The following is a 16,300-nucleotide window of genomic DNA, read 5'->3' as shown; positions in this document are numbered from 1 at the left end:
ATGGGTAAGAACCATATGTTGAATTGGACAACCTAACAGGCACGGTCCCTAAGCCACATTGCTTGTTGTTTAATTAATCAGAATGGGGGAGATGCTGAGAGCCATAGCCAAGTAGAAATGACGCATGGCATTTTGGTTTGAAAGGTGACCCTGCTCAGGGATTATGGTGGCTCCGGGTTTAGGGTGGATCCTGCTGGAATAGGGCAGCTCCAGGTTTAGGGTGGATCCTGCTGGAATAGGGCGGCTCCAAGATTAGGGCAGCTCCAGGATTAGGGCGTATCCTGCTGCCTCAGGCGCCCGCTCCTTTAGAGTTCCCATTGAGTTCTCGCGGGGTTCGGGGTTCTGAGAGTATTGGTACGCAGAGCCCAGTGGAGGGAGTGTATTTTTCCCAGAAAGTGTGTGTAGAGTGCCGGTGAGAGTTCGGGAATAAAGAGTTGCTGTTAGAATCTACAAGGCTTTTGTGGTGGCTTGGTTATTTTGTGCCCAGGCAGACTGCGGCAATGTGCTATGCCTCCAACATCTAGGAAACTGCTAGTATAAAAACTTCTTCCTTTATGACAATGTTTGTATGTCTTCCTGTATCTTATTAAAAAAAAAAACCCTGGGTGCATTTTAAGACAAACATTATCTTCCTAAAATAAAATCATATGAAGAGTTAGAAAAATTCTCTAAAATGTAGGCTTGATAAAGGTAGAGGCTTTCCTTGGTTTTATTAATGGCTTGAAGTAAATTTTAAAAATACAAAAGCAAACCATAACTAAACATACACCATTAACTTAGCAGGTCATGGTAAACTACAATGAATTTGATATCAGTAGATGAAAGATGGTATGTGCCGTAGCCTGGCTGAGCACAAAATAACCGAGCCGCCATGAGGCACTTGTAGGTTCAAACAGGAACTCCTTTATTGCCCGAACTCCCGGAGCATGCCACCCACGTGGCCCTCCCAGGAACACCACACACCAACTGGAACTCCCTCCACCGGAACTTCACCAACCAACTCCCCAGGAATCCCCTTGAGAACTCTAAATTAGCGGGTGCCGGAGGCGGACAGCAGGGGTCTATATACAATTGAATACACAGCCTGTTTCAATCCAGCATCATCCAGTCACAGCAATTATAGACAGCTTAACTTAATTATCATCATCTTAATGGCTCTCAACCATTACTTCTGGCAAAATGCCAGGGGCCATTCCGACTGGGCTGTGGCTCTCAGCAGGTATGCCCAGAGATGCAGTGGTAGAACACTTGGCAAAGTTGTTGCCTGAGGTTACTTGAGCAGCAGACCACATGTCTACTGAGTCAGCAATCCTGGGAAAAGGGAATAGAAAAATAGAAACTTAACATGATTATCTTTAACAGTATTTGGCAAGATATTAAAATGAATAGATGCAATCAGAAAAGAAGTCATGGATTTATAAGTAGAAATAGAAGGAAATAGAATAAAAAAAATTAGAGGTTTGAAGGTGGGAAATGCTGACTGCTTCTAGACCCTATGCTGTGTTTGGATAAGTGTCCCCAAAGACCTTTGTGTTAAAGGCTTGTTCCCTAGCCTGTGGCAGTATTGGGAATTGAGAACTGGTGGAACCTTTAAGAGGCTGAGCTTTGTGAGAGGAAGTTAGGTCATTGGGGCTGTGTCCTAGAAGGGAATTGTGGGACAGAAGTTTCCTAGAAGGGAAGCTTCTTCCTTCACCACACATTCCCAACCATGATGTACTACCTCATCACAGGCCCAAAATCAATGGAGCCAACTGAACATGAATAAAATCTCTGAACTGAGCCAAAATAAGAATTTCCTATTTTTTGAGGGATGGGATGGAGTGATTTACCACTGAGCTACATTCCCAATCCTTTTATATTTTTTTATTTGAGACAGGGTTTGCTAAAAAAGTAAGGGTCTCACTATGTTGCTGAGACTTCTCACAAACTTGCAACCCTCGTGCTTCAGCCTCCCAAATCCCTGGGATTATAGGTGTACACCACTGCAAAATTTTATCTTTCTATATTGACTATCTTAGGTATTTGTGTGTGCGGGTGTGTGATGCTGGGGATTGAACCCAGGGCTTTATACATGCAAGGCAAGCACTCTACCAACTGAGCTATATCCCTAACTTTTTTTTTTTTAAACAGTAATGGAAAGCTGACCAACACAGGCAGCTATCCCATCACTAGGCAGCAGGAATTTCTCAGCTTCATACAATGTCATGTCTGTGTTCAATCATTAACTATAATTGCTGAGGGCCATTACCAAGTAGGTATTGACGCATCGTAATCCTTGCCAGTGTACCCCATGTTAAATGGACTTGCCTTGGAAATTTGCTGCGACCTTGCTTGTGTGTTTGAGAAAGATGACCCTGCTCAAGGTGATTGAGGGTGGATCCAGGTTTGAGGAAGTATCCTGCAGGTTTGAGGAAGTATCCCGGTCCTTGGATTTAGGGTGTTCCCAGTTTAAGGCGTTTCCCGGTTTAAGAATATGGGTTTTAGGGAAGTTGAGGTTGAAGATTATTGCTGCTGGGATTAGGGTGTTCCTGCTGCTTGTTCCCGTTGAGTTCTCCTGAGATTAAAATGGGATTTGGAAAAAGCCTCGTGGAGTAGGTGAATTGTGCGGGCAGATTTAGACTGCCCCTGAACGTGTGCGGAGGCTGGTGTGAGATCGGGAATAAAGAATTGCTGTTTGAACCTACAAAGCTGTGTGGTGGCTCGTGATTCTGTGCCAAGCCGAGACATTGGCACTTGGCTTCTGGCATATAATATTATGTGTAACATGCCTATAATTCATATTAAGAATTACATGGATGGAAAACAACTGAGGAGAGAACTTGTGAATTGAAGATAAATCAGGAAAATCCAGACTAAAAAATTATTTCTATTTTTTCTAACATAAAAAACTCCCCTATGTAGGGGCTGGAATTGTGGCTCAGTGGTAAAGTGCTCTCCTGGCATGTATGAGGCCCTGGGTTCAATCCTCATAAAAATAAAATAAATAAATAAAGTTATTGTATCCATCTACAACTAAAAAAAAATATTTAAAAAACTTCTCTATGTAGCTTTTTGGATTAAAATGATATATTTGGAATTTATGTACAGTCTTTAATTTTTTATTGAGATGAAATTCACATACCATATGGCTAGCCATTTTAAAGTATACAGTTCATTGACATATGGTATGTTTATTATTCTGTGCAACTACCACTTCTTTCCAGTTTAAGAATATTTCCATTACCCCAGCTCTGTATCCAGTAACAAATTATTCTCAATTCTCCACCCCTTCTATCCCCGGAAACACTAATCTGTTTTAGTTTCTATGGATTTGTCTATTCGATGTAGTTCATATAAAAGGAATCACATGCCAGGCACCATGGTGCCCATCTGTAATCCCAGCTCCTCAGGAGATTAAGGCAGGAGGACTGCAAGCTCTAGTTCAGTCTTGACAACTTAGTAAGACCCGGTTTCAAAATAAAAAATAAAAAGGAGGGGCTAGGGTTGTGGCTCAGCAGTAGACTGCTGGCCTCGAACATGAGAGGTCCTGGGTTCGACCTCAGCCTCAGCACCACATAAAAATAAGTAAATAAAATAAAGATATTGTGTCCAACTACCACTAAAAAAAGTAAATATTAAAAAAATGAAAAAATAAAAATGAATGGAGAATGTTGCTCAATGATAGTGTGCCCCTGAGTTTAATTCCTCAGTATCACAAAAATAAATAAATGGGAATCATACAATATACATACTTTTGTGCCTGACTTCTTTCATTTAGGGTAACTGTTAAGGTTTGAATATGAGATGTCTCCTGAAAAGCTCATGTTAAACAATGTAGCAGTGTTCAGAGTTGAAATGATTAGATTATAAAAGCTATAACGGGGGCTGGGGTTGTAGCTCAGTGATTGAGCACTTGCCTTGCATGCATGAGGCACTGAGTTCCATCCTCAGCACCACATTAAAAATAATAATAATAATAATAAATATTAAATATTAATAATAAATAATAAAGAGATTGTTTCCACCTACAACTAAAAAAATTTTTTTAAAAAGCTGTAACCTCATCAGTGGATTAATTGACTTGAATTAATAATTGGAATTGATTATTAGGGGTAATAGTAGGTAGGTGTGGTGTGGATAGGGGAAGTGGGTAACCTGGATCATGCCCTTGGGGATGACATCTTGTTCCTGCTCTGCTTCCTGGTTTCATGAACCCAGTAGCTTTCCTCTGCCTTGCCCTTCTCCTGTGATGTTCTGCTTCACCTCAGGCCCAGAGGAATGGAGATGGCCTACAATGGACTGAATCTCTGAAGCCATGATCCCAAAGTAAGTTTTTCCTCCTCTCAGTTATTTTGACCATAGCAATGAAAAACTGCCTAACACATGTTTCCAGTATTCTTCAATGTCATAGCATGTATCAGCACTTCCTTTGTTATGGCTGAATAATTGTATGGCTATACCATGGAATATTCATGCATCCATTGATGAATATTGGAATCATTTCCACCTTCTGGCATTTTCAGAAATTTGTTTTCACTTCATTAGATTATACACCCAGGAGTGGAATCGTTGGGTCATGTATTAATTCTATGCTTAACTTTTTCAGAAACTACCATACTGGTTTCTACAACTGCTGCCTCATTTTACATTCCTATTAAATATGTATGAGGGTTATAATTTCTGTACTTCCTCACCATATTTGTTATTTTCCATATTTTATTATCCATATTAGTGAGTATGACATAGTATTTTATTGTGGTTTTCATTTGCCCTTTTATTTACTAAAACAAATCTTTTTCTTACAGAGAATTACACAAGTGGCACTTTTCTGTATCAATGTAGGTTAAGTGGATAATTATTGTTTATAATGTTGATGCAGAGGGCTGGGGATGTGGCTCAAGCGGTAGCACGCTCGCCTGGCATGCGTGCGGCCCGGGTTCGATCCTCAGCACCACATACAAACAAAGATGTTGTGTCTGCCGAGAACTAAAAAATAAATAATATTAAAAATTCTCTCTCTCTCTCTCTCTCTCTCTCTCTCTCTCTCTCTCTCTCTCTCTCTCTCCCCTCTCTCACTCTATCTTTAAAAAAAAAAAAGAAAAAAAAATGTTGATGCAGAGGAAGTGCTTATAATTTCATTAAGACTGTATTAGTTAGAAAAGGCCAAATTATGTCCTAAATTTTCAGTGGATTAAAACAATAATGGTTTCAGATTTCTTTTTCACACTATGTGTCTATTATATGTTGGCATGAGAAGGGTACTGTGCTCATTATACTCATTCAGGCTCCTAGATTAATGGCACAGCCACCACCTCCAAATGTGTGGAACTCTGCACCAGAGGAAAACAGTTTCAGAGGCTCTCACACTGTCAATTACATGTTCTTCTGAAATAACATTTGTTACAACTCCTTGGGTATTACTTGCCACATGCCCTCAGTGAAGCATAAGGGGATCCAGGAAATGTAGTCCTTGAAGGTTGAGAGTTGTTTTAGTCAGCTTTTTTATTACTGTTACTAAAAGACCTGACAAGAACAATTTTAGAGAAGGAAAAGTTTATTTGGCACTAAGGACTTCAGAAGCCTCAGTCCATAGATGGCAGACTCCATTGCTCTGGGCCCAAGGTGAGGCAGAACATCATGGCAGAAGGGTGTGGAGGAGGAAAGCAACTCAGGATGTGGCAATCAGAAAGCAGAGAGAGGTCAAAATATATACCTCAAAGTCATGGCCCCAGTGACCCAACTCCTCTAGTCATACCCTACCTGTTAACTGTTACCACCCAGTTATTCGCTATCAGAGGATTAATGCACTGACTAGGTTAAAGCTCTCACAATCCAAACTTTTCACCTCTGAACTTTTTTTTTTTTTTGTCTCATACATGAGCTTTTGGGGGACACCTCAGATCTAAATCATAACAAGAGCATAAATTGTTTTGTAAACAGTACTCATAAATGCCACCATCTGCCCTTCTGGTGATAGACACTTTGTTTACTCTCCTTCCTGCAGGTGAAATATGCTTACTATCCTCCTAGGGAGATAAACCTAAAGTGCCATTCAGGTATAGCATCAAATTAAAAAGCAAGGATCTCTGGGTAATGCACAGTAGTCTCTGCATCAGGGAACTATGGGACAATCTTGTTGGTATGCTTGGATGTTGTTCTCTTGATCTATAGACATATGAGCTAAAAGAGGCAAGATATTTGCACCATACATTCAGTACGCAATGGTGGAACAGGGATGGAGCAAGTACAATGAAGTACTTATTTGGAAAGGAATATGGGAATCAATAGCAGTCACTGCTCCAAAGATTCTTTATCTGTATTGTGTGGAATATGGTCTTGTTTAGGCCTTAATTATTGCCCAGAAGAAAGATTCCTTTGTCTATCATTCTCTAAGTATTCTTGCTGCTGCCATCTGGGAGGTTTTCCTTTTTTGTTAGTCTCCTTGAAGAGAATGTTGTAGAACATATCTTTTGGGAGGTTTGCTCAACTTAGGTAGCGTACTTTCTGCTCAGAAAAAGGTAGGGGCTGAAATTTTGTTTCTTTTTTCTTCCTTTTTTTTTTTTTTTAACTCCCTAGTTGAAGACTTTTTCAATCTGGAATTATGGTTTCTTTGAATCAGTATAGCTCTTTCAAGAACTGAGGCTTCCTAGGAAATTCTGCTTATTGCAGTGGGAGACTATATTGTTTTGGACTAACTGTCCTATTAAAACTCATTAGAAAAAGTGAACAGAAAGAGAGAATGGAGCTGGGTGCTGTGGAGCATCCCTGTAATATCAGCAGCTCAGGAGGCTGAGGCAGGAGGATTGAAAGTTCAAAACCAGCCTCAGCAACTTAGGGAGGCCCTAAGCAACTTAGCAAGATCCGTCTCTAAATAAAATATTTAAAAAAGGATGGGGATGTTGCTCAGTGCTTAAGCACCCTGGGTTTAATTCCCAGTACAAAGAAAAGAAATAATGGAAGATACTAGTATTAAGGCATCTGATACTTACCAAGGCAATGAAGATTTGGGGGAAAATGAGCCCAGAGTAGAGAGAAACCCAGTCTATGTTTTGAATATAGTTGTTCTCCCAAACTCATGCAGGAGTTTAATCCCTAAAGTCTTGATGTTAATGGTATTAAGAGGGTGGAAACTTAATCCCACTATGGTGTTTAGAGCTGGGGTCTTTGGGAAGTGATTAAACTAGATAGGGTAATAAGGGTGGAGTCTCCATGATTGAATCCTAGAGGATTTATAAGGAGAGAGAGAGAGAGACCCCAAAAAGAGATAAACATATTGTCCTGCCCTAAAGTAATGCAACCAAAACCAAGTTCTTACTTTTCGGTATCGCACTTGTCTGACATGTGTGAGGCACTGGGTTCGATTCTCAGCACCACGTAAAATAAATAAAGGTCTATCAACAACTCAAAAAAAATTTAAAAAAAGAACTTGTGCCATCTTGGTTGTACGTCTAACCTCTGCCACAGTCTGGCTGGGCACAAAATAACTGAGCTGCCAAAGTTGACCATATACTAGAACTTAACGCAAGTTTTTGTTTGTTTTTTGGTACCAGGGATTGAACCGAGGGGCACTTAACCACTGAGCCACATCCCCACCCCTTTTTATTTTTTAATTATGAGAGAGAGCCTTGATAAATTGTTGAGACTGGCTTTGAACTTGAGATCGTCCTGCCTCCTGAGTTGCTGGGATTATAGGTATGCACCACATACCTAGCACAAAGCAATTTTCAACAAATTTCAAATTATAGAGATGTTCTTTGATCACAGTGAAATTAAATTAGACATTAATAACAAATAAATAAAAAAATACTATATATGTTGAAAATTAGGGATAAACTTGTAAATACTCCAAGAGTCACAAGAAATTGTAGTGAGTATTTCGAAAATATTTTTACTTAAATAATAAAGAAAATATTAGTACAACAGGTCAAGTTTTTTTTTTTTTGAGAAGAAGCTAAAACTGTGCAAAATAAAATTCTTAGCCTTAAAAATATGTACATATACAAAAGAACAGGGCTGGGGATGTGGCTCAAGCGATAGCGCGCTCGCCTGGCATGCATGCGGCCTGGGTTCGATCCTCAGCACCACATACAAACAAAGATGTTGTGTATGCCAAAAACTGAAAAATAAATATTGAAATTCTCTTTCTCCTCTCTCTCTCTCTCTTTAAAAAAAAAAGAAAGAAAAAAAGAAAAGAAAAGAACAAAGTTAAAAATCAATTATCTCAATATTAATATCAAGAAGCTATGAAAAGAAAAACCAATCAAACCCAGAGAAAACAGAAAGAAGAAAACAAGATAAAAGCAGAAATAAAATAGTAAAAACCTATAATATAGAAGATCAAGAAATCCAAAGCTAAGCTAGAGGTGCAGTTTAGTGGTAGATTGCAAGCTTATCAAGCATGCATGAAGCATTTAAAATAAGTAAAGAAAGCAAGCCAAAGTTGTCTTTTTTTTAAATCACTAATAAAACCAATACCCAGTGGGGCATGGTGACGCATGCCTGTAATCTCAGGAGACCGAGATAGTAGGATCCTGAGTTCAAAGCCAGCCTCAGCAATTAGTGAGACCCTAAGCAGCTTAGCGAGACCCTTTCTCAAAATAAAACATAAAAATGGGTTGGGATATTGCTCAGTGATAAGCATCCCTGGGTTCCTCTCAAGGTTTTTGAGAGGAAGTCAAAACTATGCAGAATAAAATTCTTTGCCTTAAAAATATGTACATATTAGAGGGCCTAGGGTTGTGGCTCAGTGGCAGAACGCTTGCTTAGCATGTTTGAGGACTGGGTTTGACTCTCAGCACCACATGTGAATAAATAAAATAAAGGTCCATCAACAATTAGAAAAAATTTAATTCATTTAAAAAATATGTACATATTAGAATAAAACAAACTTAAAAATCAATTATCTCAATATTAAATCTCTACTACCAAACAAAAACTAACAATACCCACCTGATGATGCTGTTCAATAAAGAGAAGGTACAAACAAGCAATATCAGGAATAAAATGGGGGGCATCCTATTGATCCTACAGACATTCAAAAGATAGAGATATGCTGGGTGTGGTGATGCACTCCTGTAGCTAATTCCAGTTGGTAGAGAGGTTGAAGCAGGAGGATCATGAGTTAAAAGCCAGCTTTAGCAAAAGCAAGGAGCTAAGCAACTCAGTGAGACCCTGTTTCTGAATAAAATATAAAACAGGGCTGGGGATGTGACTGTGACTCAATGGTTGTGTGCCCCAGAGTTCAATCCCTGGTTCAAAAAAATAAATAAATAAAAGATAAAATTTACATTATTCATAATTGATATACAATAGTTTCATAATAATAATACTGACATTATTAATATTGAACTAGTTTTAGATTTGCACTCTTTTTATGCCTAGAATATGTCAATTAGGGATATATAATCAAATTACTGTCCCCTAAATAATTTCTCACTAATAGATCACTGATTTCATACACAATTAGAAGTTTAAATATTTTTATTTCAGAGGAAAAACAAGCTATGTGACTATCTTATGTTCCAACTTTGTAGAGCAAGTTTTATGAGATACAGTGATTTAGTTAAAACATTTGTTTGGTGATAATTCTATTTAATCTCTCTCTCCCCTTTCTGGGGGGCAGTACTGGGGATTGAACACAGGTCCTTGAACATGCTAGGCAAACCCTCTACAATTGAGCCACTCCCCACCCCCATCACCCCTCAGTCTGCCCCTTTTTATTTTATCAGGGTCTCATTAAGTTGCCCAGGCTTGTCTCAAACTCAGCAATCCCTCCTATGTATCTGGTATTATAGGCCATGCACCACCATTCCTAGATTGATATTTTCCTTTGATAAGTTCATCTTTTCATATGAATGGGTTATTTTCCTCCTGATCTTTAAAAATTTACTTTTAGTTTAATCACTATATTTAACAAAATTTGTTTAAGAATCTGTGGAAATGAGCATGGCTTATAATTTTGAAATCAGAAACAAATAGGTTAGGTTAAAAAATCACCATTTCAAAGAGCATCCAAGTTGTATTTTGGCTCTAAAAATCAAGTGGAAGTGAATCACAGTAAGAAGCCAAATTTTTCATTTTACATCTTTTCTCTTTTGACCCAATTTTTTTTTTTAAACTTCTTTTCTACCTTCTGACTTTTCTGACCCAAGTGAGAAAATGAGTGTGAAGGTTGTAGTGTGAGTCAGTTTCTAATTTTTTGTACAGTTCTATTCATAGAAGACAACAAGTTAGTTTCAGTGGCTGAGGTAGGAGGATGGCATGTTCAAGGTCAGCCTTGGCAAGTCAGCATGACTGTGATCTTGTCTTTAGGTTAAATCTTCCAAACTCATCCCCAACAAAGACGACATGTTAATTGTATTTGAAGTTTTATAGAAAATGCTTCTTTTTCCAAGTTATTGATAATAACAACAATAGAGAAATTATTAGAAAAACAGAGATAGTTGAAATTTTTCTAAGACAATTGAATGATTTGACAAGGGATGGGAAATGCTTATGTTTTTTGTTACTTTGCTTTTGAATGGTACTGGATGCATAAACTGGTGGTATTACCTCTTCCTAAAGTCACAGGAAAAGAGATGTTTCCAGAGAAGGGTCCAAGGAGTTCTCAGGGGAGAAGGGGGACTCAGGATCAGTGGGGTTCTTGGCATATGTGATGGGAAAGACAAAGGCATGGACAGAGGTTTATTTAGGAAGAATAAAAAACTTTTAAAGGAGAATTCAGACTGTCTTGAGATTGAGAAGCAGCCCTAACTTGGGCCGGCCGAGGGGGTTCCAATATTTATAGAAGGGCTGTATCAGTGGCGGGATTGGAGGTGGGTCCAGGGTGGAGCTACATATGCTTACATATTTCCCTTATTTTACAAGGGCATGGGCCAAGGGCATATTGCTCAAGACTTACAACTATGCTTGTGGGTGTTTCCTTTATTCTAAATTCCTGTCTCACTAATATGAGCAACTCGGTATCACTTTTCTCCTTTCTTATTTTTGTCTTTTTAAGTTCTTAAAAAATATTCTTAGGGGGCTGGGGTATTGGCTCAGAGGTAGAGCACTTACCTAGCGCATGCAAGGCACTGAGTTCCATCCTCAGCACCCCATAAAAATAAATAAAATAAAGGTATTGTGTCCAACTACAACTAAAAAATAAAAATAAAAAAATGCTCTCAGATTACCAATGGTTCCCACAAATAGGGTTTAACTCCTTCCTATGTTGAAAAGGTTGTTTACTGCTAAACTGAGGAGTTTATTCTGATCTTATTTGTCTGTTAGTTAACATAACTGTGGAATGCTACTTCACCCATGGTACCAGATGGGTATGGGAGAGACTTGTGATTCTTTTTTGGAGAAGGGAAGAAGACATAAAGGGTGCCAGAGCATGGCTAGATTATGTGTGCATAATAGATATCCAGGTAATGTTTAATTTTAATTTGTCCAGTAACCTTATTGGAGAAATTAGAAGATTGGTCCAAGTATTTCATGTTTCTAATTCTCTCCAGTACTACTTTGACCACCATTTTTGTTTAGAAACTGTCCTTTGCTTGTAATCCTAGCAATTTGGGCAGCTGAGGTAGAAGGATCACAAGTTTGAGGCCAGCCTGGGCAATTTAGTGAGATCTGTCTCATGATAAAATAAAAAGGGCTAGTGTCTCGAGGGGGCAAAATTGCAACATATGCAGTTGAGGGGAGAAATAAAGAATGTCCACGAGCTTCTGACCTTTTCAATGCTTTATTCACTCAAATTACTCAATACAATCTCATTCTATAGGTTCTTAATTGAGAAAATGACAATCCTTAATACTAGGCACTGCAAAAGAGATAATCAATTCATAGCAAACAATTCTAGATTAATTAATTCACAGCAAACAATTCTAGATTAATTCTAAGCAAAGCAAAACACACTTAATCATGACAGGCTAATGAAAGACATTCCGTCTGCATGCTAAGTTCAAATGTCAGATCAAAAGTCTTAAGCCTTAGGTTTTGTGTCCAGCAGATGCACACTCACTCAGACCGTGGTGACCAGGTCCAGAACCAAGCAGGCGTTTTCCTGGTGTGAAGTGGACGACCGGTTGAGGAGAGGGTTGTAGGGAGAAGTTCCGGCTCTCACCAAGGTCCAGACAGGCGGTAGAGTTTGAGAGTGGTAAGGATCACGCAGATCAGAAAATGATATGACAAGTGATAGGATGTCAGATCCTCATCAGGCTCTCCAGCTGGAGTGCATCCTTGTTTCGCTGACTGAATCCCTGTTCATTTGCTCTATTATTTATACCAAATTCTGGGGCTTTTGACCCCCGTTTCAATCCTTATCAGCTACCACTGGATTTCTCAGTGACATCATTTGCCTTGGGGTCAGAAACGTCTGGTCTGGTGGTCTCTGATCTTCTAGCCTTTTTCTCTTATCATTCGAGGACAGCCTGCCAGGGGCTTCACCCTGTTTATCAGGGTGAGGGGAAGTAACTTGTTTGAGGCCATACTGCAGTGCTCTGTGGTTGTGCTTAGTGAGACTGTAGGTTTCTTTTTTTTTTTTTTTTAAATATTTATTTAGTTGTAGATGAACACACAGTATCTTTATTTATTTTTATGTGGTGCTGAGGATTGAACCAGTGCCTCACACATGCGAGGCAAGCACTCTACCACTGAGCTACAGCCTCAGCCCCATAGGATCACCAGAATTTTTTTTTTTTTTTTAAAGAGAGAGTGAGAGAGGAGAGAGAGAGGGAGAATTTTTTTTTTAATATTTATTTTTTAGTTCTCGGTGGACACAACATCTTTGTTGGTATGTGGTGCTGAGGATCGAACCCGGGCCGCACGCATGCCAGGCGAGCGCGCTACCGCTGAGCCACATCTCCAGCCCAAGACTGTAGGTTTCTAACTGGAATTTTTAAAATGGAGTTGCTTAGGCTGATGCCTAAGGCTATCCTCACAGCTGGGGCTATAGCTCTGAGATAGAACACTTGCCTAGCCATGTATGAGGTTCTGGCTTCAGTCCTTAGTATCATAGAACAAACAAAAAACCTGTCCTTCCCCTTTATTGTGATCTACCAAATTCATTCATTGGCTCACTGACTTTCCTATATTCTCAAGATCTGCTCTCATCTAGGATGACATCAATTTCTACATAACCTATCCAATTCACTCTTATTCCTCTATCTCTTTATTTCTTGGGACACTTTAGTGACTCACTTCCAAGGCCACACCCCTAGTCCTTATTATCACCAAGAATTGCTCCACCTCTGAAATCTTAAATTCAAACCATGCTCTTATTGCTGTAATACATTTGCGGAATGTAACAAATGTCCAGTAATAACTGGTTTAATATGACAGTAATTTTCAAGGTGAGGATTGAGGAAGAAAGAAAGAAACTTCCAAGGACATTCATCTGAATCTCAGAAGTTTGCTTGATTTGAAAACCTACAAAGGCGATTTTTTAAAATATAGTTTGTAGTTGTTGATGGACCTTTATTTTTTTTTTTTTTTTTTTTTGAGAGAGAGAGAGAGAGAGAGAGAGAGAGAGAGAGAGAGAGAGAGAGAGATTTTTAATATTTATTTTTTAGTTTTCGGTGGACACAACATATTTGTTTGTATGTGGTGCTGAGGATCGAACCCGGGCCACACGCATGCCAGGCGATTGCGCTACCGCTTGAGCCACATCATCAGCCCCTGGACCTTTATTTTATTCATTTATTTATATGAGGTGCTGAGAATCCAATCCAGTGCCTCACAATTGCCAGGCAAGTGCTATACCACTGAGCAACAAAATCCCTACAAAGGCGATTTTCATGGGCCTCCTATACGTAGTATTTCTTCTGCCCTCTCTACCTGTTGTAAGTCACTGGAAGAATGGGTGTCAAAAATGAAAAAAAAATTTTTTTGACTAGTTTTTTTCCTTTTTATGTTTTTAGAAAACATGGTCCTTTTTCATTAAAAAAAAGCTATATATGCTAACATATAAAGGGTTTTGTTTTTTTTTCCAATGGATTAATAAAGATTTAAAACTTTTTTCAGTTTTAATTTCTAATATGATAAATATTGATAGAACACACATAAGCAAAAACTCTTTGATGTCTTCAGTAATTGTTAAAAGTTTAGCTGGGCATGGTGGCACATCCTGTAATCTTAGCAATTCAGAAGGTTGAGGCAGGAGGATTGCAAGTTTGAGGCAAGAGCCTACAATAAAAATGAAAAGGGCTGGGGATGAAACTCAGTGGTAGAGCATCTGTGAATCCAATCCTCAGTACTACTAAAACAAAACAAAACAAAACAAAACAAAAGACAAACAACCCTCTCCCACCCCAAAGTTTAAAGGAGTCCTTGGGTCAAAATGTTGAAGCACTGCTGCTCTAGCTTATAGCTTATTTCAACTTACCCTTTGAATTTCAACTTATATGCCATTTTTTGTCTTAGATTTTCCTGAACATCCTGCGTGGATGTGTGTATTCTACAGGTTTTCTTAATATACTTTATATGTCATTAACAGCTCTGTGGGGCCATTGTGTGTGTGTGTGTGTGTGTGTGTGTGTGTATAGTTTTTATATATATTGTTAATTTTTTTAAATATTTATTTTTTGTTTTTGGTTGGACACAATATCTTTATTTCATATTTAGGTGGTGCTGAGGATTGAACCCAGTGCCTCATGCATGCTAGGAGAGCACTCTACCACTGAGCCACAACCCCAGCCCTTGTTCATCTCTCTCTCTTTTTTTTTTTTAAAGAGAGAGTGAGAGAGGAGAGAGAGAGAGAGAGAGAGAGAATTTTTAATATTTATTTTTTAGTATTTGGCAGACACAACATCTTTGTTGGTATGTGGTGCTGAGGAACGAACCCGGGCCGCACGCATGCCAGGCGAGCGCGCTACCGCTTGAGCCACATCTCCAGCCCCTTGTTCATCTCTTTAAAGTGTTGATTTTTAAAATATAATCATAGAGTTGTGCAATTATCACAATTTTAGAATATTTTCAGTACTCCTAAAAGAGACCTTGTACCCATCAGCAGTCATCCCTATTTCCTTCCTTATCTCCCAGCCCCTAGTAATAGTTGATGCAGTCACTCAGTCCTCTAATTTTTTTATTTTATTTTTTTTTAGTACTGGGGATTGAATTCAGGGGCTCACTCTGCTGGGCAAGTACTTACCACTGAGCTACATCTCCTGCCCCTAATTTACCTTTTGTCTATAGATTTACCTATTCTGCATATTATATGAATGAAATCCTACATCATAACTAACTACCTTCTTTTAATTAGCACAATGACTTCAAGGTTCATCACATGGTAGCAAGTATGGGTACTTTATTTCTTTTTATAGTCCAATGTTCCCTTGTATGACTATATCAGTTTGTTTAACCATTTATCAGTTGCTGGACAGTTGGATTGTGTCCACTTTTTAGCTAGTATGAACAATGTTGCTATGAACATTTGTGTATGTTTTTTTTAATGGATATATATTTTCAATTCTCCTCCTACATACCTAGGAGAATTGCTAAGTTTTAAAAGGAAAAAACAAAAAACAAACCCAAACAAACAAGAAAGAAATGAACAAGCAAAAAAAAAAAAAAAAAAAAAAAAGAGAGATTTGCTGTTATATGGTTACTTTACGTTTTACAGTTTGAGGAACTGTAGCCTGTTTCCCAGCGCATTTTATATTCCCATTATTAGTAAATGAGTATTGCAATTTCTCATATCCTTGTCAATACTTGTTAATTATTTTTGATAATGGTTATCCTAGTGGGTATAAAGTGGTATCTCTTTGTCATTTTAATTTGAATTTCTCTGGGAACTAATGATATTGAGCGTTTTTTCATGTCCATTTGTATATCCTCACTGGATATTCCCGTTTGCTATCTGTTTTTACATTGGATTGTCTTATTGTTTGAGTGATAATAGTTCTGTATTATTATAAATATAAATTTACCCTTATCAAATGTTTTACTTGCAGGTATTTTCTCCCATTCTTTAGTTTGTATTTTGAACGATAAAGACAAAAGTTATAATTTTCATCAAGTCCAATTTTTCAGTTTTTCTTTGGTGTCTTGTTATTTTGGTATTCTAAAACACCATCATCTAACCTAAGTCATGAAGATTTATGTCTGTTTTTTCCTAAGAACTTTTTGGTTTTAATTCTTGCATATACATTCTTCTTCTTTTTTTTAGAATCAGGGGCAATCAGGGTGTTGCAGGTCATAATTAAGCAGAGATGCTAATCACTTACCATTCGAACTTCAATCATCATGTTCTGTCTGCCCTCTAAAGGAGGAACAGGTAAGGATTATCCCACCCGACAATTACATATATACTTTTGATACATTTTAAGTTAACTTTGTATAT

General features: G+C 38.2%; 1 non-coding gene across 1 annotated transcript; it reads right to left on the bottom strand.

Moving 5' to 3' along the window:
• Window positions 1–16,127: 16,127 nt before the first annotated feature.
• On the bottom strand, window positions 16,128–16,257 carry LOC113194337 (U8 small nucleolar RNA). The gene has a single exon (XR_003302269.1). It is a non-coding gene; the product is annotated as a U8 small nucleolar RNA (small nucleolar RNA).
• Window positions 16,258–16,300: the final 43 nt, after the last annotated feature.

This window comes from Urocitellus parryii, chromosome 1, assembly GCF_045843805.1.
Source record: "Urocitellus parryii isolate mUroPar1 chromosome 1, mUroPar1.hap1, whole genome shotgun sequence".
NCBI lineage: Eukaryota > Metazoa > Chordata > Mammalia > Rodentia > Sciuridae > Urocitellus > Urocitellus parryii.
This window is presented reverse-complemented; position numbering and strand designations above follow the sequence as displayed.